Source organism: Hippopotamus amphibius, chromosome 2 (genome assembly GCF_030028045.1).
Source record: "Hippopotamus amphibius kiboko isolate mHipAmp2 chromosome 2, mHipAmp2.hap2, whole genome shotgun sequence".
Taxonomy (NCBI): Eukaryota; Metazoa; Chordata; class Mammalia; order Artiodactyla; family Hippopotamidae; genus Hippopotamus; species Hippopotamus amphibius.
In genome coordinates, this window is record NC_080187.1 from 19,789,352 (window position 1) to 19,810,189 (window position 20,838).

General features: G+C 40.3%; 1 long non-coding RNA gene across 1 annotated transcript; it reads left to right on the top strand.

Moving 5' to 3' along the window:
* Nucleotides 1-141: 141 nt before the first annotated feature.
* Nucleotides 142-18,896, top strand: LOC130846795 (uncharacterized). The gene is made up of 3 exons (XR_009051632.1): nucleotides 142-207; nucleotides 13,325-13,539; nucleotides 18,461-18,896. It is a non-coding gene; the product is annotated as an uncharacterized LOC130846795 (long non-coding RNA).
* The last annotated feature ends 1,942 nt before the right edge of the window (nucleotides 18,897-20,838 follow it).

A 20,838-nucleotide genomic window follows, 5' to 3' on the forward strand; every position in this document is an offset into this window, starting at 1 on the left:
GAGGAGAAGAGGCCAGCCATGTGACCATGTGGACAATGAAAGTATAAACAGAGAGAAGCACTAGCACCAAGGTCTTAAATTAAGAGCAAGCCTGACTTGTTCTGGGCACATAAAGAAGGCAATCATGGCTGTCTTAGGGAGCAAAAAGAAGATAGGAAACATAAGAAGGAGGGTGGAACCAGCTCTTATAGAACCACGTAGTGAACGGTAAGATGTTTGAGTTACATTCTAAGTGTGATGGGAAGCCACTGGAGATTTTGAGAGGGGCGACTTGTGATCTGATTTACATATTTAAAGATCACCCTAGCTCTTGTTAAGAACATAAAAGCAATATACTTGACCCTTGAACAATGTGGGGGTTAGTGTCCCTGACCCTACATGCAGTCAAAAATCCACTATTTCTTTCTCTGCCTCAAAAAAAAAAGGAACGTGTTTTCTTACCCAAGGGCAGAAAGCTAAACCAGTTTGGATATCATCAGGACTCAAACCCTAAGTTCTTTCAATTCAAATATTGAGATCTCTAATCAAACCATGCTTGGTTAAAGATCTGTAAAATGAAAATACAGCTACTATATTTATTGAAAAAAAATCCACTTGTAAGTGGACCCACAAGATTCAACCCCATGTTGTTTAAGGGTTAACTGTATACGTAGGAGTTCCAGATGAGAGACGACATGGTCTATGTGAAGATAAAAAAAAGGGGGGGAAAGAAAATCACCTAGTCCAGCTGAGGGAGGGAGTAACCAGGTGATCCTGGGGAAGTTGACTGGACACGCTCCAGAGTCTTGGGTGCTGTGACAAGTATTTGGACTTTAACCCAATGCAATGGATGCTATGGAAGAATTTACAGATGGATGTCAAATTTCTGTTTCAGAAACACATCAGTGACAGTGATGGCTCCAGACACCAGAGTGTGTCTAAAAGCCTCCCTCCCTCAGGCTCAGCATCTCTGTTGTGTAGGTAACATGTGTGAGCAGTAGGAGAGCATGAGTGTGCAGAGGAGAAGCTCAGCATGTAGAAAGAGAGGGAAGCCGGGGGCACACAGTGGCAGGAAAAAAGTCAGAAACCCCCCAGCAGGACCCCCATGGCAGCCCTGTGGACCTCTCAAATCTCCCCTAGGCCCTGGGGGCCCTGGGATCCCACATCCCCCTCAGCAGGGCTTCTCAAAGAAACCGCAGGGCAGAGCTGGGAGGGAGGAGAGTGATCTTTATCTCCTCCAGGCCCATCATTTTACAGATGAAATTAGCCTCCCCGTTCCCATCAGCCATATGGCTCTGAGGTTACTTTCTCCAGGGCTCAGCCACAAAGACTGGCTACATTTTTTTTTTTTTTAAGTCTGGAGCTATGGGCCAAAATGACTGTCTCTGTCCCCACCACAAATAATCTGCTTTTGCCCCTCCATCTGTGAAAGGCTACAAGCTCTATATTCGATTTCCCATGACATGATTTTCTCCTGCAGCAAACCCAGATCCTGGAAGGCTGAGTCTCCGAAAGGCCTTAGCATTGTGCAGTGGGGGAACAGTCTGCCTGCACGAGGTCATACCTTTTTCCAAGAAGTTAGTCTGGGAAACAGGTCATGTCTGCAAGTCACAATTTCCTTGGATGCATCTACAGCAATTCACTGTTGCTCATATTTTTTGGGGGGGTGAAATCTATGGAGCATTGAGTTTGCAGGTTGACACAGAGCCTAGAGATCAGTTTTGACACTTTTTTATGTCAAATACTGTCTATTTAGTCACCTGCAAAACCATAATGAAGCACATTCTAAGTGCCAACCCCTCTGCTCCTACCTGAAGACAGGCTGATAAAGATACAACCCTGCCTAAAGAAGCTTGAGATGCAGAGATTTTTATTGAAACTGAGAAAACATGAAACAAACACTAAAATCCTAAAATACATGACCCTCAACCTCAACCTTTCCTCAGTTATCCGTAAACATTTCATAACTGATCGTATACTATCCAGGAGCACAAGTGTAGTTTCTTTTAATTCCAAAGGAAACAGAATTTTATTTGATACAAAGAAATTCTTTTTTTTTAATTAATTAATTAATTAATTAATTATTTTTTTGGGGGTACACCAAGTTCAGTCATCTGTTTTTATACGCATATCCCCATATTCCCTCCCTTCCTTGACTTCCCCCCCTTGACGCCCCCCCTCGAGCCCCCCCCACCCTCCCCGCCCCAGTCCTCTAAGGCATCTTCCATCCTCGAGTTGGACTCCCTTTGTTATACAACAACTTCCCACTGACTATCTATTTTACAGTTGGTAGTACATATATGTCTGTGCTACTCTCTCGCTTCATCTCAGCTTCCCCTTCACCCCCCGCCTCCACAAAGAAATTCTTGAGCAGCGAGTCCTTCACTCTTGGTTACTGGTATGTTTCTTATATGCCCAGTGATTGTCTGCTGTTGTAATATATATGGCAGGCCTGACAAAGGAAGATTGCAATAGGGAGTTAAGTTTACATATAGGAATAATGATCACATCCCTGATCTCATTTTAACCATTACTATTAGCCCTGCTTTTTAGGGTTTTTTTTTTTATTTCAATAGTGAAATCTTTTTTTATATACATATTTATTGGAGTATAATTGCTTTACAATGTTGTGTTATTTTCTGCTGTACAAGGAGAATCAGCTATATGTTTACACATATCCTCATATCCCATCCCTCTTGAGCTTCCCTCCCACCCTCCTTATCCTACCCTTCTAGGTCATCACAAAGCACTGAGCTGATCTCCCTGTGCTATGCAGCAGCTTCCTAGTAGCTGTCTATTTTAGATTTGATAGTATATATATGTCATTGCTACTGTTGTACAATGTCCCAGCCTCCCTTCCCCCACCCTGTGTCCTCAAGTCTATTCTCTGCATCTGTGTCTTTATTCCTGCCCTGTCACTGGGTTCATCAGTACCATTTTTTAAGATTCCATATATATGCATTAGTATATGGTATTTGTTTTTCTCTTTCTGGCTTACTTCACTCTGTATGACAGACTATACGTCCATCCACCTCACTACAAATAACTCAATTTTGTTCCTTTTTATGGCTGAGTAATATTCCATTGTATATATGTGCCACATCTTCTTTATCTATTCATCTGTTGATGGACATTTAGGTTGCTTCCATGTCCTGGCTATTGTAAATAGTGCTGCAATGAACATTGTGGTACATATATCTTTTTAAATTATGGTTTTCTCAGGGTGTATGCCCAATAGTGGGATTTCTGAGTCATATGGTAGTTCTATTTTTAGTTTTTTAAGGAATCTCCATATTGTTCTCCATGGTGGCTGTGTGAATTTACATTCTCACCAACAGTGCAAGAGGGTTCCCTTTTCTCCATACCCTCTCCAGCATTTATTATTTCTAGATTTTTTGGTGATGGTCATTCTGATTAGCATGAGGTGATACCTCATTGTGGTTTTGATTTGCATTTCTCTAATGATTAGTGATGTTGAGCATCTTTTCATGTGTTTGTTGGCCATCTGTATGTCTTCTTTGGAGAAATGTCTATTTAGGTCTTCTGTTCATTTTTGGATCGGGTTGTTTATTTTTTTGATATTGAGCTGCATGAGCTGTTTGTATATTTTGGAGATTAATCCTTTGTCAGTTGCTTCATTTACAAATATTTTCTCCCATTCTGAGGGTTGTCTTTTCATCTTGTTTATGGTTTCCTTTGCTGTGCAAAAGTTTTTAGTTTCATTAAGTCCCATTTGTTTGTTTTTGTTTTTATTTCCATTACTCTAGGAGGTGGATCAAAAAAGGTCTTGCTATGATTTATGTCATAGAGCATTCTGCCTATATTTTCCTCTAAGAGTTTTATAGTGTCTGGCCTTACATTTAGGTCTTTAATCCATTTTGAGTTTATTTTTGTGTATGGTGTTAGGAAGTGTTCTAATTTCATTCTTTTACATGTAGTTGTTCAGGTTTCCCAGCACCACTTTTGAAGAGGCCGTCTTTTTTCCATTTTATGCTCTTGCCTCCTTTGTCAAAGACAAGATGACCAAAAGTGCAAGGGTTTATCTCTGGGCTTTACATCCTGTTGCATTGATTTATATTTCTATTTTTGTGCTAGTACCATACTGTCTTGATTACTGTAGCTTTGTAGCATAGTCTGAAGTCAGGGAGCCTGATTCCTCCAGCTCCATTTTTCTTTCTCAAGATTGCTCTGGCTATTTGGGGTCTTTTGTGTTTCCATACAAATTGTGAATTTTTTTTGTTCTAGTTCTGTAAAAACTACCATTGGTAATTTGATAGGGATTCCATTGAATCTGTAGATTGCTTTGGGTAGTATAGTCATTTTCACAATGTTGATTCTTCCAATCTAAGAACATGGTGTATCTCTCCGTCTGTTTGTATCATCTTTGATTTCTTTCATCAGTGTCTTACAGTTTTCACTGAAATCCAGAGAGAGTCAGAAACCTCACCAAGCTCAATCGAGGTGTAATTTCCGTCATCCTCAATATTATCATGTTCATCATTATTAATGTAATAGTCCGCTATTACATATTATTATAGTAGCAGTAGTTGTCTTTCATTTATTTATTAATTGACCAAAGAGTCCCCTGATACCTCTTATGTACAGAACATCGAATAAGACATAGTTCCTGCCATCAGGGAGCTCCCAGCTCTATAAACTTAAAAATCCATTCATTAATTGCACAACATTGGATTGTTTTATCTTTTGGTTATTATGAGTAATGTTATGCTATGAACATTTGCATACAAGTTTTTGTGTGGACATGTTTTCATATGGTGGAATATTACTGAGCTATGAAAATGTACTGAAGTACTGATACATTCTAGAATATGGAAAAACCTTGAAAATATCATGGTAAGCTAAAGAAGCCAAACATAAAAGGGCATATATTGTATGGTTCCATTTGTTGAAAACATCCACAATAGGCAAAATCTACAGAGATAGAAAACAGATTACTGGATTGTCAAGGGCTGGGAGAAGACTATGCGGGAGTGACTGCTAATGGGTACAGAATTTCTTTTGTGCTAATGTAAATGTTCAAACTAGATGGTGATGATGGTTTCACAACTTCATGAATGTATTAAAAATCACCAAATTGTGCACTTTAAAAGGAAGAATTTTATGGTATGTTATTGTATCTCAATAAAACATGTAAATATACTTTAAAAAATAAGTGTGCTATTGAGTTGAGCTCTTTACAGGTTTTGGATACTAAGCTCTTATCAAAAATATTGTTTGTAAATATTTCCTCTCATTCCATAGGTTGTCTCTTCACTCTGTTGATTGTTTTCTTTACTGAGCAGAAGGGTTTTAGTTTGGTTCAAACTTACTTGTCTATTTTGGCTTTTCTTGACAATGTGCTTTTGGGGTCATAACCGAAAAATTCATTGCCAGACCAATGTCAAGAAGCTTTTTCCCTGTTTTCTTCTAGTAGTTCTATAGTTTTAGGTCTTACATTTAAGGCTTTAATCCATTTTGAGTTGATTAATGCATATGGTATGAGATAAGGATCCAATTTCACTCTTCAGCAATATGTGTACCTAGTTTTCCCAGTGCCTTTTGTTGAAAAGATTATCCTTTCCTCATTGTGTGCTCTTCACACCTTTGTCAAAGAACAGTTTACTATAGATGTGTGGATTTATTTCTGGGCTTTCTATGCTGTTCCATTGGTTAATATGTCTATTGTTAGTCCAGTGTCATACTGTTTTGACTACAATAGCTTTGTAGTGTATTTTGAAATTAGGCAGTGTGATGCCTTTGGCTTTGTTCTTCTTGCCCAAGATTGTTTTTACTATTCTGGGTCTTTTGTAATTCTATATGAAGTTTAGGACTGTTTTTTCTATTTCTGTAAAGAATATCATTGAGATTTTGATAGAGATTTTATTAAATCTAAAGTATGGACATTTTAACAATGTTAATTCTTCTAATGCATGAACATGGGATGGCTTTTTATTTATCTGCATCTTTTTTTTTTATTAACATATTATAGTTTTCAGGGTACAAATCTCTCACCTTTTTGTTAAGTTTGTTCCTAAACATTTTATTCTTACTATTGCTATTGTAATTGGGAATGTTTTCATCATTTCCTTTCCAGAGAGTTCATTGTTTGTGTACAGAGATACCACTGATTTTTGCATGTTGATTTTGTATCCTTTTTGTATCATTTTTTAATGTGTTTATCAGTTCCAACCATTTTTTGTTGACTGTTTAGGGTTTTCTGCATAAATAATTATGTCATCCCCAAACAGGGACACTTTTACTTCTTGCTTTCCAATTTGGATGCCTTTTGTCTCTTTTAATTTTAACTGCTCTAGCTAGGACTTCCAGTACAATGGTGAATAGAAGCTAGCCAGAAATTATTAAATCTATTTTATAGGTAAAGCAAATGAGACTTTCAGATGTTTAGTAAGCTCAAACATTTAGTGTAGGTTGAGACTGGAATGTATACTAGTCTCTGTCTCAAACTCCAGGGCTCATCAAACTTAATCTGCCTTCCACTTCAATCTCATTAATAGATGAGACTGCAACCCAAGCTCCAACCTGGACTGGCTCCCCAGTCTGCTCACTGAGTCGATCCATTCCTGCTCTCTTCCTCCTCAAGAACATTGGGCAGTCCCCCTCTGTTGCCATGGCAAACCCCATGCGGCCCCGCTAACAAAGGGCTGCTATGCCCTGTGACTAAATCCTGCATACAAGGTCTGATTACCACATGCAAACCCAGATTGGTAAAGCTCCTTCAAAATGCAGCTGGTTATCTTCTTTTTAATCCAGCTAATTCAACATTTTCTTCTATTACAAAAAAAGGGGGGGGTGCATATTTCCATATTCTAGTACTCATTGGGACTCTTAGAGAACATGCTTCCCTCAGCTCTGTTCTCACTCCTCACAATCTGTTTTCCTGGCCATGTGGTACCAGCCCCTTTCATCCTCCCTGTCCCTTTTCTGTGGCTTAGGAAAGATACAAAGATGACTTAGTTAGAGAGACAGGAAAGTGAAAAAGAGGTTTTATGAAATGGTCGGTTCAGGATATAGTTTGCTGGTAGAGCTGCCAGGTCCTGTTGATAGAATAGATGTGAGTAAGGAAAGTGAGTGACCAAGAGGAGAGAGATGTCAACTCCTGATAAGGGAAAGCTTGGGGGAAGAGCAAGTTTGGGGCTGGTAGAAATCAAGAGGCCTGTTCTGTGCAGGTTAATTTTGGCCTACTTATTAGACACCCAAGAAGAAATGTAGAATAGACACTCCAGGTGTATGGAGCTCAGAATATTATGTGAATTAAAGAGCATCATCATGAAACACATGCAACTTTGAAGGATTATAAATATTTTGGTATGCCAAATGTGTTGGATACATCATAGGAACCAGGGAGAGACAAGGCAGAGATCAGGTTACAAATAGTCCTCTATGTTCAATTGAAACCTACTGAAGATTAATTTTGAGTCAATTTGCAATTACATAAATAATTCACTATTATATTTTCCTTAAAATGGTCTAAAACATCTCTTTGTCTACCTAGAGCAGCAGGGCTTCTCAACCTTGGTAATATTGACATGTGGGGCTGGATAATTCTTTGCTGGAGGAGCTGTCCTGTGCACTGGAGGATGTCTAGCAGCATTCCTGGCCTCCACCTGGTATGTGCTAGTAGATTCACTCATCTCCTCAATCATAACAACCAAAAATGTCTCTAGACATTTCCAGATGTCCCCTGAGGGCAAAACCACTCCCAGTTGGGAACCACGGACCCAGCAGTAACCAGTGTTATTTATTTGCTGTAGAAGTTCCTGGACCTATTTCTATAGATTTACTTGTACATGCATTTACCAATAGTACATGTTCTTTTTATCTTTTTCACCTATATTCTTTGATATTATATGCATCAACTTTTAACTTGATTATTTCATATGCCTTAGTATTTGGATTTCTAACTATGCTGGTACATAGGAAACTGTCAGGTTCTTTTCTCTTTAAATATGACAGTGTAAATATCAACTGTAAAATAGATAGCTAGGGGGAAGTTGCTGTATAACAAAGGGAGATCAACTCGATGATGGGTGATCCCTCAGAGGGCCAGGGCAGGGAGAGTGGGAGGGAGTCGTGGGAGGGAGGGGATATGGGGATATATGTATAAATACAGCTGATTCACTTTGGTGTACCTCAAAAGCTGGTACAAGAGTGTAAAGCAATTTTATTCCAATAAAGAGCTTAAAAAAAAAGAAAAAGCTATTCATAAAATCATGTGTATAATTAAAGAGCATATATAATATGATCCTATTTATATAAACTTGTTTATATATATATAAACAGATATATGTACCTACATATAATATTCGTATATATACACCTGCATAAAGAGATGCTGGAAAGAATGTTAGAAAATAAAGTGAATGTGCATTAAAATTAAAGTAAAATAAAATAATGAAATATACCTTGATAATAAAAAAATGACATAGTATTCTGTAGTGTGATATATATGTATATATATGTTATATATATATATCACAGTATATCTATATCTGTTAGCTAACCTTGAATTTGTTTTGTATTTCAAACAAATTTGCAACAAATGTCCTGACATATATTTCCTTATGCACATGTGTAAATTGTCTCTCAGGTAGAGAAAAGTGGGATTTTTGGGTCCCAGAGTATATGCACTTCTAATTCTAATAAAACTGCTTCGAATAGATTGTTTACAAAAACAGCTGCAAAAATTTCCTCCCTGTATCCAGGCTCCTTTACAACATGAAATTTGTGGCTCCTCCCCTTGTAAGGTGGTGTCCTTTTCTCCACCTCTTGAGTTTGGGCAGGCTCTATGAATCATTGATCAATGGAATGTAGCACAGTACACAGAGTTGGGAACATGGCGCTGCCTTAAAGTCTTGCCCTCAAGGTATTGGAGTCTTGACCCAAGGGATGGTCAAGAACATAGGAGAGGAAGCAATATAGAGGGGAGAAGGTAGGAGGTGCTGGGATTGGGGAGGCATCAAGGAAGTAAGTCAGGAGAGCAAAGAGGTTAAAATATTTCCCAGGAGAAGCCAGGTCTTGAAGGATGGATGGGAGATCGCTGATCAGGCATGTCGAGGGCATATGCAGAATGGGAACCTTCAGCTTCAGCTTCTCCCAAGATGGAGCTGATTAATCCCAAAAGCTCTGGCCCGCCTCCCTTTGGATAAATTACAGGGAAGGCTATCAGATACTGAACACCCGCTAATGTGGTGAGATGAACAAGGGCAAGGTTATGAACTAATTTCCCTTGGAGGAGTCCAGCCCTGTGCCAGCCTACCAGCACATGAAAGAAGGGGTCTATTAAAAGCATATGATTTTTTTCCAGAACATAAAACATATCTCAGATAATTGGCCTCAGCAGGAATTAAAGGGACATATTTCTTTGGGATAAGGAATATGAGGGGCTGGTTGGTTTTGGCTGTGGGTCAAATCAGAGGCTGGGAGGCAAAATCTTGAGAAGCTTTGGGAAACAAATCTGGAATCTTCATCTTTCTCTCTTTCTCCTGCTGCACCACGATGTCTCCTTTGACATTGGAAATACCCTGTTGTGCTATTCATCTTTCACCAAAACCTTTTTTCTGAACTAATGCTCAGCTCCAATCACTGGAGTGGCCGGGAAACCTCTCTTTGTTTTCTTTGCCCTTACTCTTTGCTTTGCTTTGCTTTGCCCCCCTTTTTCTTTTCCCTTTAGGATTGTTTCCAATAGAAAAGAAGCATTTCTCTAAGAAGCACAAAGAATCTAGTTAATGGGTTAGTCATTTTGGAGATGAATAACAGCAAGGCTGCCTTGTCTTCCTGGTACAGACTTCTGTGTACATGAGGTAATATGTTAGGACATTCATGGCCAAATTGTTTGAAATACAAAAAGAAAAAAGAAAGAAAGAAAAATAAACTAAATGTCCAATAACATAGATACAGATAAATAAACTGCACTATATCCTTACTACAGAATATTATGCCATGTAAAAACCTGATAGCTTGCTATGTACCAGGATGTACATAGGTATCCAAAAACACAAAGGTATATGAAATAAGCAAAATTAAAAATTGATGCATATCACATAATAGTATTTGTGAAAAAGAAAAACAAAACATGTACTAACAAAATACTGCATACGTGAAAAAAAATAGAATGGAACCAGAAAATGAACAGACCATGGTAAATATATGTACAGGTAAATGTATAGAAATAAGTCCATGAGTTTTTACAGCAAATGGAGGATGCTGGTTGCTGCTAGGTCATTGGATCTCACCTGGGAGCAACTTTGCCCCCAGGGGACATTTGGCAATGTCTTGAGAATGCTGGTGGTTATCAAAACTGTTGGGAGGAGGGATGATGCTACTGGCATGTAGTAGGTGGAGTCCAGGGTGCACAAGACAGCCACTCCCAGCAAGGAAATTATCCAGCTCAAAATGTAAGTAGTGACAAGGTTAAGAAGGTCTGGGTAAATGAAGAGGGCCTAAGGATTACATAGGTGCCAAAGAAGTTTATCTTTAATGTTTAGACCTTTCAAATAAAATGCAATTGTACATTACTTATGTAATTACAGGTTAATTAAAAATTAACTTTCAGTAGATTTCCACTGACCACAGAGGACCCTTTGTTACCTGGTCCCGGCCTCTCTCCCAGCTCCCTCTCACGCATCTGACATTTTCGGCAGACCAAAATATTTACAGTCTTTTAAAGTTTCATGTGCTTCGTATTGCCTTTTTTCCCTACATGATGATCCTTCAGCTCGGAAAGCCTCTCTCCTCCTTCTCTGCCTAGTGACATCCTAGTCATTCTCCAGAACCCAGCTCAAGTACTATTTTCTCTGCTCTTCCCAGGTGAAGCTGCTCTCCTCCTCTACTCTGCTGTCTCAGCAGCACCTAGACATCTGGGATTGTTCTTAGACCTCAGCACCCTGACATGGAGAGGCTGGTTCTGTAAAGCCCTAACCCAGCCAGCCGTAACGAACATCCTGGCTTCCTGCACACCCCATCAAAATACACAACAGGACAGTTTATACATCACACAAACTGTAACATGTGAACCCTACAGAGAATGAGGCACACACCTCATGTTAGCAGGGGTCACACACTCAAACTCGGGTTTTAGATACTGTGAATGTGTGAGTGGGTATGGAAGGAGCTGGAAAACTGGAAAGAACAGCCCCAGCTAGAGGGGCAAAGTTGGCTACTTCCTACTGATTACTGTCATGTAGGCCCCATGTTGCCATATTTTCCAAGATAAGTGGGTAATTTGGAATTTTATTGTACAATTTCTCAATGCTTAAAGTTTAAAATTTAAATCAAAACACCATGGATAGAACTACAGTCTGTCATACAGAGTGAAGTAAGTCAGAAAGAGAAAGACAAATATTGTATGCTAACTCACATATACGGAATCTAAAAATGGTACTGATGAACTCAGTGACAAGAACGAGGACGCAGATACAGAGAATGGACTGGAGAATTCGAGGTTTGGGAGGGGGCGGGGGGTGAAGGGGAAGCTGAGACGAAGCAAGAGAGTAGCACAGGCATATATATACTACCAACTGTAAAATAGATAGTCAGTGGGAAGTTGTTGTATAACAAAGGGAGTTCAACTCGAGGATGGAAGATGCCTTAGAGAACTGGGGCGGGGAGGGTGGAGGGGACTCGGGGCGGGGGGGGAGTCAAGGAAGGGAGGGAATATGGGGATATGTGTATAAAAACAGATGATTGAACTTGGTGTACCCCCAAAAAATAAAAAAAAAAATAAAAAAAAATAAATCAAAACACCATGGTTATTCTACAAGTGAAACAGTAATGCATCAAAGGATTAGCTACTAAGTTTTCAACACTGAATTATAAATGAAATTACTGACTTGGATAAAGAAAGAAATGGAAATTATAGCCTAGTACAGAGGACAGGCACCAAGACACATGAGAACCTAAGATAACCCACCTACCTATCACACAATCTTTAACATATAGACCCACCTGACAGAGACATGGACCCTTGTCACCATCAAACAAGTGACACCTTCTCCTGTGAGGATGAGCAAGTGAAGGGGCTGGAAAGAAGAACCAATTCTTTCTTCCTGAAACTTCTCAGATGATAGAGGGTCATGTTGCGCGAACTGAGGTGGGTGGGAACAGGCGAATAAGAGAGAGGATGTTTCTCCTACAATAGTGATAATTAACTAGATTGCCCTTGAATACGATTCTAGGATCCCATGAACTATTTGCAAACACCCGACTCTCAGGCTTGTCAAATAACTAACAAACAGATATCACAGTGGATAATTATTCCAGACTCATACAAGGAGTTCTCTTTGGTACTGGATGCCTTGCAAATCACACTTCTTGGAGCAGAATCACGATGGACAATGTCCAGATGATCTTTTTATTTCATGGCTCTCAAAACCCAGCCAAAGCTGGGAGCCAAGTGAGAGCAGGAAAGGGGCCTGGGCCTCAGTTTCTGATCAGCCACAACCTTGCCAAGTGTCTTTGGTGCCATTCTCCTATGTCTCCAGTGGGAGCCGTGGTTTAGGATCTTGGACACTGGTCTCGGGCATTTGTCTCTGCATATCACGTGGAAAGAGAAGAGACTGGCTCCTGGGGGAGCCCATTCAGACAAATAGGAAGGAAGGGGCACATGATCAGACTTCCCCGACAAGGGGAGACTAGAAGGTACAGACCCTCCACATGCAACACACTGAAACATGCACCTGTTGCCATGGAAACCCCATAATGCAGGGTGAATAAATGCAGACTGAATAGATCCGATCCAAAATGCTTGCTGAAGCTGCTGCATTCAGCCCCTTTCATCACCAGAGCTGGAGTCCAGCTGGAGCCAGAATTAGTGATGGGTAAAGAACTCAAAAGGCTGCTGGTCCCCTTCCAGGACATCTCCGATTTATGTAAAGTCTCTTGGGTTTGGAAGACTTGAGCGGCCGAGCAGTCCCGTGAGAGTCGAGGTTTCCCTCTTTCTCTCATCCGGGGCCACAAACTAGCATCTCACTCTGTGCTGGGGGAGTGGTGTGGAAGCTAATCAAAGCAGCTTTTAAAAGGCTTTCAGAGTTTGCAAAAAAAAAAAAAAAAAAAAAAAAAGGATGTTTTGGGTTGAGACCAGAACACAGTTTTGCTCCCAGCCTGTTTGCCCTTCTTTCTTAAACACACACAGAGTGAGTTAGATTCTACAGCAACGAGGTCGGAACAAGCAAAAACTTTTAACGAAGCTAATACACATGATTTTCTTTCTCCACAGAGAAGCAGCAGCTATGGGTCATAAGTAAATCCTGAATGCCCAAAGTTCTATTCTGAAGAGTTTATGTTAATTAGAGTAAATAAAAACATGCTCCTCCCCTCTTTTCTACAGATGTGTCCAATCAAGTTACATGAAGACTTTCACAGCTAGCCAGAGCCCACCTATATAGCTGAACTGTATTTCTAGGCTCCTAGGGTAAAATAAGTAAATATAGACGTGGCAGAGGCCGTTTAACAGCAAATATCTCAGGAGATTTTATGCACCACGTGGAACAATCCATCCCATGGGGACAGCGAATGTGTCAGATCAACTGGACTCAGAGAAAAGTGAGTTTGCAAAAACTTTATTTGCTTTGAAACCATAATGGCTTCCCACATCCCCTCCCTTAAATGTCATCATGCTCCTCACACAACACTTACTGCTCTGGTCCATCTGGATGAGGACAAACAAGAGGTAACATTATCAGAAAATCAACAATCATCTCCTTTCTCCTGAGATGTCTTATAAATCTTAAATTTATGTAACTGATAGGAGAAAGGAAATATTCTTTGCTTTTCCCATTTAAAGTCTTAGGGAAGAATGTATTGTTACATTCTAGAGGTGTATTTGTTTAATGAGGCTCTCCAACACGGTTAGCTGGGGGAAAAAAATGAGGGAAAATGCAAAATAAAGTCAATGTGTAGATGTATGGTTTCCCATAACATTCTGCCTCGAAGAGGGCCATGTTTCCAAATGAAGGGAGAAAGCAGGGCACCTCATCACTCTCATTTCACAGAGGAGGAGGTGGAGGTTCAGAGACAGTGGTACCTTTGTGAAAACCAAGCAGCTTACCAGCCACTTACCACATGTGCCCAAGCTCAGGACAGCATCTAATGACGGCTTATCCCTCATCTTTCTAAGAAGATTTAAAGAGACAAGTTATTTAACCAATTTATATGCTTAAACATTAGTGATTTGGATAAAATTAGAAAATGTCTACTTAATATTTATCAGTGAAGTCGCCGTGTATATATATAGAGACATGAAATTATAAATATATTTAATTGTTGCTTGTTCTTCCAACTTTCAATTTTCATGAACCTCTTTTACACAAACTCCTGACATCAAGACCCATCCATTATGTCATCTAACAGCTTTCCAGAGCCCATCATTTTTGCAGTTATCCAATTCATATGAAATCTAGTTCTTTTTTAATCCACAAGCCACCAGTAGGGATTTGCTTAGCAAGAGAACACTAATATTTCTTTTTTAATTCATTGTGTCAACATGTACAATCTTGAATTCCACAATGTAGTCCATCAGGAATAACTGCAAAATGTAATAAATATCTTTGCCTCCTGCTTTACTATTTGGTCAAGTGATCTCAATACATATTCAAACTTGATGTTGATTTTAATGAAGTAATGTGTTTTCCCTGAATAATATTTTTGCTATTAAAAATAAAGCAATTGAGGGACTTCCCTGGCATTTCCAGCGGTTAAGACTTCGCCTTCCAATGCAGGGGGTGCAGGTTCGATCCCTGGTCAGTGAGCTAAGATCCAAAACATAAAACAGAAGCAGTATTATAACAAATTCAATGAAGAAATTAAAATAAATAAATAAAGCAATTGCGAGATTGTCCATAAATCTGCAAGATTTGTCAGACCTTGATTATAAGATGGTCCCTGTTTACCAAGATAGAATTTTTGTGGATAAAAGGCCATTTCCTTCCATGTGGGCATACGCAGCCCTGTGGCAAAGCTGGAGAAGGATTGAAATTCTTTGGTTTCTGGTTAGAAGTTAACACCACTATGTAACACCATTGATGGACTGCAAGCATCTGGGGGTCAGGGAAGTGCCTTATTTATCTTATTCAGATCCCACCCCAATACCTGACACAGAACAGGTTCTCAGTAACTGTTGAGTAAATCAGTGAATGAATGAAATAATTAATCAAAGCAACAACTTTCCACCTGTAAGAAATGGAGGGAGGTGCTTTAAAATTCTCAATATTACCAAGTCACCCTCTAAATGAAAGAGATATGTTGTTTCATTTCTTGTGACAATCCTATGTGGTTTGATTTGGGTAGATCCATCTTGCAACATCTCAGAGCTCAGGCTCACCATCCCAGATCACTAACTAGCAGAAACAATTAGCCTAGAGCCAGTCCAAACACTTCGTGGCCATAGTAAATGGTCCAGAAAGGCTGATACCAATAATCCAGCTTAAGATTTCTGAGTCTCATAGACAGGTCTCCCCAGGAGGAGAAACTCTTGCTCTGGTGCCTTGTCAATTACAGCCCTGCTTTCCAGCCCCCAAAGCCCCCAAGAGCCCAGTCATCTGCCCAGAGTGGAGCTGTAAAAACTTGCAGCTGTGGCATTTTCTTGGCTTTGCTCAAGTAGTGATACAGGGCTGGATGGGAAAGAGTTAACAGGAAGGGAGCATAGGATGACAATTTCTGAGAACAAAGCTGCCCACTGCTGAAGCTGTTTGGAATTAAGCACCAGAAAAGCCATTCTGGGATCATGTTGCTAGGATGCTAGAAAAGGGCACAGAGGGACAGGGAGCAAGCCCAGCTCGCTGGGGGCACTTGTGACATAGGTTGGGTTTGTAAGCAATACTTTCTGCTCTCCCTTCAGGGACAACTCCCAACTCCCAAAGGGGCTCCACCACTGTCTTTGCTGCCAGGAACAAAAAGCTCAGGAGAATCACCAAACCCAGCTCACAGCTCCTCAGCTTCTCCTATCTGGCCTGAGTCTCTCACCGGGTCCAGAGCCTGGTAAACAAGAGATGCCCAATAGATTCCAGTTTTCTTTTTCCTTTGCATACATCGCTTATTCATAACTGGTTCAAAGTACTTTCACAGCCATTTTATTGAGAGACTTTCACCCTAATCTTTTAGGGTAACCTAGGCAGGGATTAGAATTTCCATTTTAAAAGTGGTGATATCAATTTTTCAATGTCCCTTCAAAATTTGCAGGATAATATTCATCTTGTTAGGATGATCTATTTATTAACCACTTCCTGGTCTGGCCTCTGCCTCCGTCTCCAGCTTTTTATTTCCTTAACTCCATCCCCTGTGATGCATTAAAGTTATGCTGAACTACTTGTGGTTCCTTGAACCTATCGTATGGTTTCACACCATACCTTGACTCATGTTTTTCCCAAGCCCTGGAAAACCTCGGCACCAACTTCTGGTCGGTAGAGGCATCCTGTCAACTTCTAGGCATGCTTCAAGATTCAGAAGATCCTTCCTGCAGGAAATCCTTCCATGAGACTTTTTCCTCTCCCAGGCTAATTAAAAGCCTCTGGTATTTACCTGCATCATACCAACCACTTTGTAGAGTGTTTGCCTATTCATGTGTTGACTTTTCCCCACGTGACTATGAGTTTCTAAAACTCCAGGAATATCTTGTTGCAAACGATAGTAAACATGAGTCAATGTGATCTCATTTTTTTTAAATAGGAGAGGCAATGTATTGACTCAATAACTCTGTGTAGTGCTTACAGCACAACCAGACTCTGCAGCTCAAGGGATATCACCAGAATTCTACCTCCCCTAGTAGCCAAGCTCTACTTTCTTTCTTCTCTATATGGATTTTATTCTCAAGAAACATTTCCCTCCAGACAGCAGCTCCTAGAATAGAATAAGCAAGTGTAAAAAGGGCACGGATAAGTTTGGAGAGAACGCCAAGGGCTAGTTCAAGCAGAGACTGGTGGTCATATTAAGGACTTTGGGTTTTATAAATGCATCAGGAAGCCTCGAAGGATTTAAACACAAGAAATAGGTATATGCTAGGACAGTCACTTGTTTCTTTTGGAGAAAATGAATGGGAGAGGCAAAGCGTGGGGCAGGGTCGGCAGCTATGAGGCTGTATAAAAACCTAGGGAGAACAGAACGAGTCTGGTGGCTTGAACTAAGATGCTGGCAATGAAGATGGAGAAGAGTGGACAGAGCCAGGACGTACTTTGGAAATGAAAATTGGAAGATTTGATCATGGATTGGATAGAGAAAGTGGTTATGGAAAGGGAGAAAGCAAGGATGACTTCTTTACTTAGGACTTAAGCAACTGGTGATGCCAGTGTCTGGATAAAGAGACAGATTGGTGGGAAGAGGACAACAAAGAGAGGAAGGAGTGAGTTTGGAGGGCATAGTCGACAGCTCCATTTGGATGTGATCATTGTTCAGGGACATCTAGGTGGACTTCAGTTTGGTTTGTGTACAGACTTGTCTGCCATACCTGCCCCAGGTCTGGGTCTAAAATAGGGTATCTAGTAGCTGCCCAAGGAAGAAAAAATGTAGGAAAATTTAGGGAATACAAACACTGTGATTGATAAATAGAGATCACCTTTTAAGTCTTGAACTTTTCACTGGAGAAATTTGCACTTATGATACCCAGATAACCAGATCTGGGTTTGATTACCAGCTCTGTTGCACTCTGGCTGTGTGGTCTTGGTCAATTCACCATCCCTCTCTGAACCTTAGATTCCTCAACTATAAATGAGGATAATTCTACATCCCTCGCTTTCAGGACTTTTGTGAAGATCTGCATGTTAAACGGTACTACATACAGTAAGATTTTGCTCAGATGCGGAACATAAAAAACAAACAGCAAACAAAACGAACAAACCAAATCAAACAAAAACAAACATGTAGTTACAGAGAACAGAGTAGTGGCTACCAGAGGAGAAGGGGCAGGGGGAGGGTGAAATGAGTAAAAGGGATCAACTGTGTGGTGATGGATGGCAACTAAATTTTGGATGGTGAGCACCCTGTAGTGTTATACAGAAGTCAAAATACAATGTTGTGCACATGAAACTTATATAATGTTATAAACCAATGTTACCTCAATTTAAAAAAAAAAAAAAACTTCACAGGGACAAAAATTGGTTTGACTTAGGTTATATCTGCAATGTTTCTACAAAACAAAGGACTATATTAAAAATTTTTGACCAAAAAAAAGTATTGCAAACCGTAGAACAATAAATATCTATAAATCAGAATTATGATCATTTTAATATATACACAGACATCAGAACCAAAGGAATGTCTATATGAAAGTGAGCAGTGGGAGAAAAATTGGGTACATTCTTCCTTCAGGCCCTAAACCTTTGAAACAATCCCAAGAACAACCTCAAGCTTCTGGTGTCAATGAAACACTTTGCTTACTTTGTGTTTTAAACTCTCCCATCACCTCCAGTTAGTTACTCATAGCTTGTCCCCTGTGGCTGATGCTAAAATGTATCTCGCCCCCTGTATGTCCTAGATTCTCAGGCTAAATCCATTCCATTTGGCTGAAGGAAGAGGCCAGACAATATCCGACACGACTTCCCTCCCCCTGGCCACCAGAGAGCTGAGAGATGAGCTCCAGAATTTTGCCAACAAAAGACTGGAACTGAAACAACCACCTGTGAACCGAATGTTGCAGATTTTCTTTCTTTATTTTTGAACAGCAAAGCCTGGGAATGCCCAGGAAGGGGATGAGATCATCTGTCTCGTCTGTGAGCGGCCCGCTCCGCAGGTCTTCTCATTCCATATTACATCATGCTGGAAAGAGAAGCGTCTGGATATTCCTTACGCAATTCGCAGGGGTGTGAAGCCAGGCAGACGCTGCTCGCTATGTCGTGACTCCCCAACTCCGCTCGCACAGAAGCACGCACGCCCGTTACCTCTGCCAACAGTTACGAAACACCCACTGTGTGCCTGAGATTTTCAACATAAAGATAACCTTGCACATTCGTTAATTTATTCACTTACGCAACAAATTATGTGACAGGTACTGTTATGGGTGCTGGGGATATAGAGGTGGACAAAACGCGTAACATCCCTGCCTTCATGAGGCTGGCATTTTACGGCAAGAGATGGCCAGTTAACAAATCAACATGTAACTATATGATACAAGGTCAGAGAGGTGCTCCAAAGTAAAAATGAATCAGGATGAGAAGATAGAGTATAGGATGGCTATTTTGGATAAGATAATCAAGGTAAGTCCCTCCAAGAAGGTGACACTTTGAGCAGAGGCCAGAATGACCTGAAAGACCCACCAACAAACATCTCAGGAGGAAGGGAAGTGACCTCCAAGCAGAGAGAACAGTAAGGGCAAAGATTCTGAGACTACAAAGTGTTTTAGTAGAGAGGCTACTGTTTTTCACAACCTTTATCTTGCAGCATCTCTATAATTCCATAACCCAATGCCAACCCCAGAAGAGATTCTTCCCATCATCATACAATCATACAGGTGATAAAACTGTGTATCCAAGATGCTGTCATACACCTTCTCTGTAAACAAGTCCATATATATCATCTATATTTCTACCTATCTATATCTATCTGTCTATCTGTCATCCTCTCTCCATCTAATCTCACAGATTCAGCCCTCATTCAGTTCTGCTTTTATTTAACTCTCACATGTGCTTTCTGTTAGACATTCTTTCTACAGAAGGAAAGTTAAAGTAAGAGCTATGTGATTGAGGTTAATATCAAAGAAAAGCAAGAGGAAAGAATCCTCCCACTTTCTTTCTGGTTTGCATACAGATGTTGAATGTGTTGCTACATCTGAAGAAAAAATTCTAGACAGTCTAACTACGTCTTTGGTCAGGTGTAATGAACCAGCCAGTTGAGAGCTGTTCCATTGTGGTGCCCAGGATAACAGGAAACCACTATTCTTTCTGTGAACCAAAGGGCAGGCTGGCTGCTGCTACTGGCACTTGCATTTAGTGCAGAGTTTGCTCCAAACAAACTCGTCTCACCTTTTTGTCTTAGCCCTTCATAACCATGAACAGATGCTATTACTTAAGCTGTCACTGATAGCCACTTTCAAAAGATGTTTTTACAGATAAACATCAGGAAAGCCTTCAAACTCATCCATTTTGCTAATAATTAGGACCCAGTTTCATGAAGCTTAGTGTACTGGGGCTCTGATTGGCTCTGTTTTTTTTAAAGTAGGAAATGGCAATGGAAAGCAAAGGTGAGTTAAGAATGAAGGAAATGGGAAAATGAATTAACGTTAATTTTGTACCAGGCACATTTAGTTCTCATCATAACCGTGTAAGGGAGATATCTCTACCCCTATATAAAGACAATGTGAAATCTATGACGATTCCAGAAACAGCTAAAGATCAAGGAGCTAGCGAATGCCTCAGTTGGGATTCAAGCCCAAGTTGAGCTTCTTTGTACCAATCTATCTGCTAAGGCCTTTGTCTTCCCTCTGAAAAGTCAGAGATAGTCAAAAAGTCCAAGATTTCTGGTGCCTACAGCTCTATTAAAATTGTTGGTCAGTAAAAGTCCAAGGGACTGAAATTTTTGCTTGGTACCAGCAAATATCTAGCAGTTCCACATTTAAACAGAGGATAATATCCCTTTAAAATAGTCATTCCAAAATGTTCTGGCCCCCAGCTCCCGGCTGCCATTCGAGGTTATTCAATGGGGCTCCTATAATAGACATAATAGCATTGGGTAATCTTCAAGGCTCCTCGCCGAGTGACCACTGATGCAGTCTGAGGTCTGGATGACACTGTCACAGGAAGTACTGGAAGCAACTAGTATTGTGATGCTTAGAATGATGGCTTCTTTACAGAGGAAGCAGAAGTATTGCCACTAAAAGTATTTCACAAGTTACTTTGGTTCATCACGTAACTTGCCAGG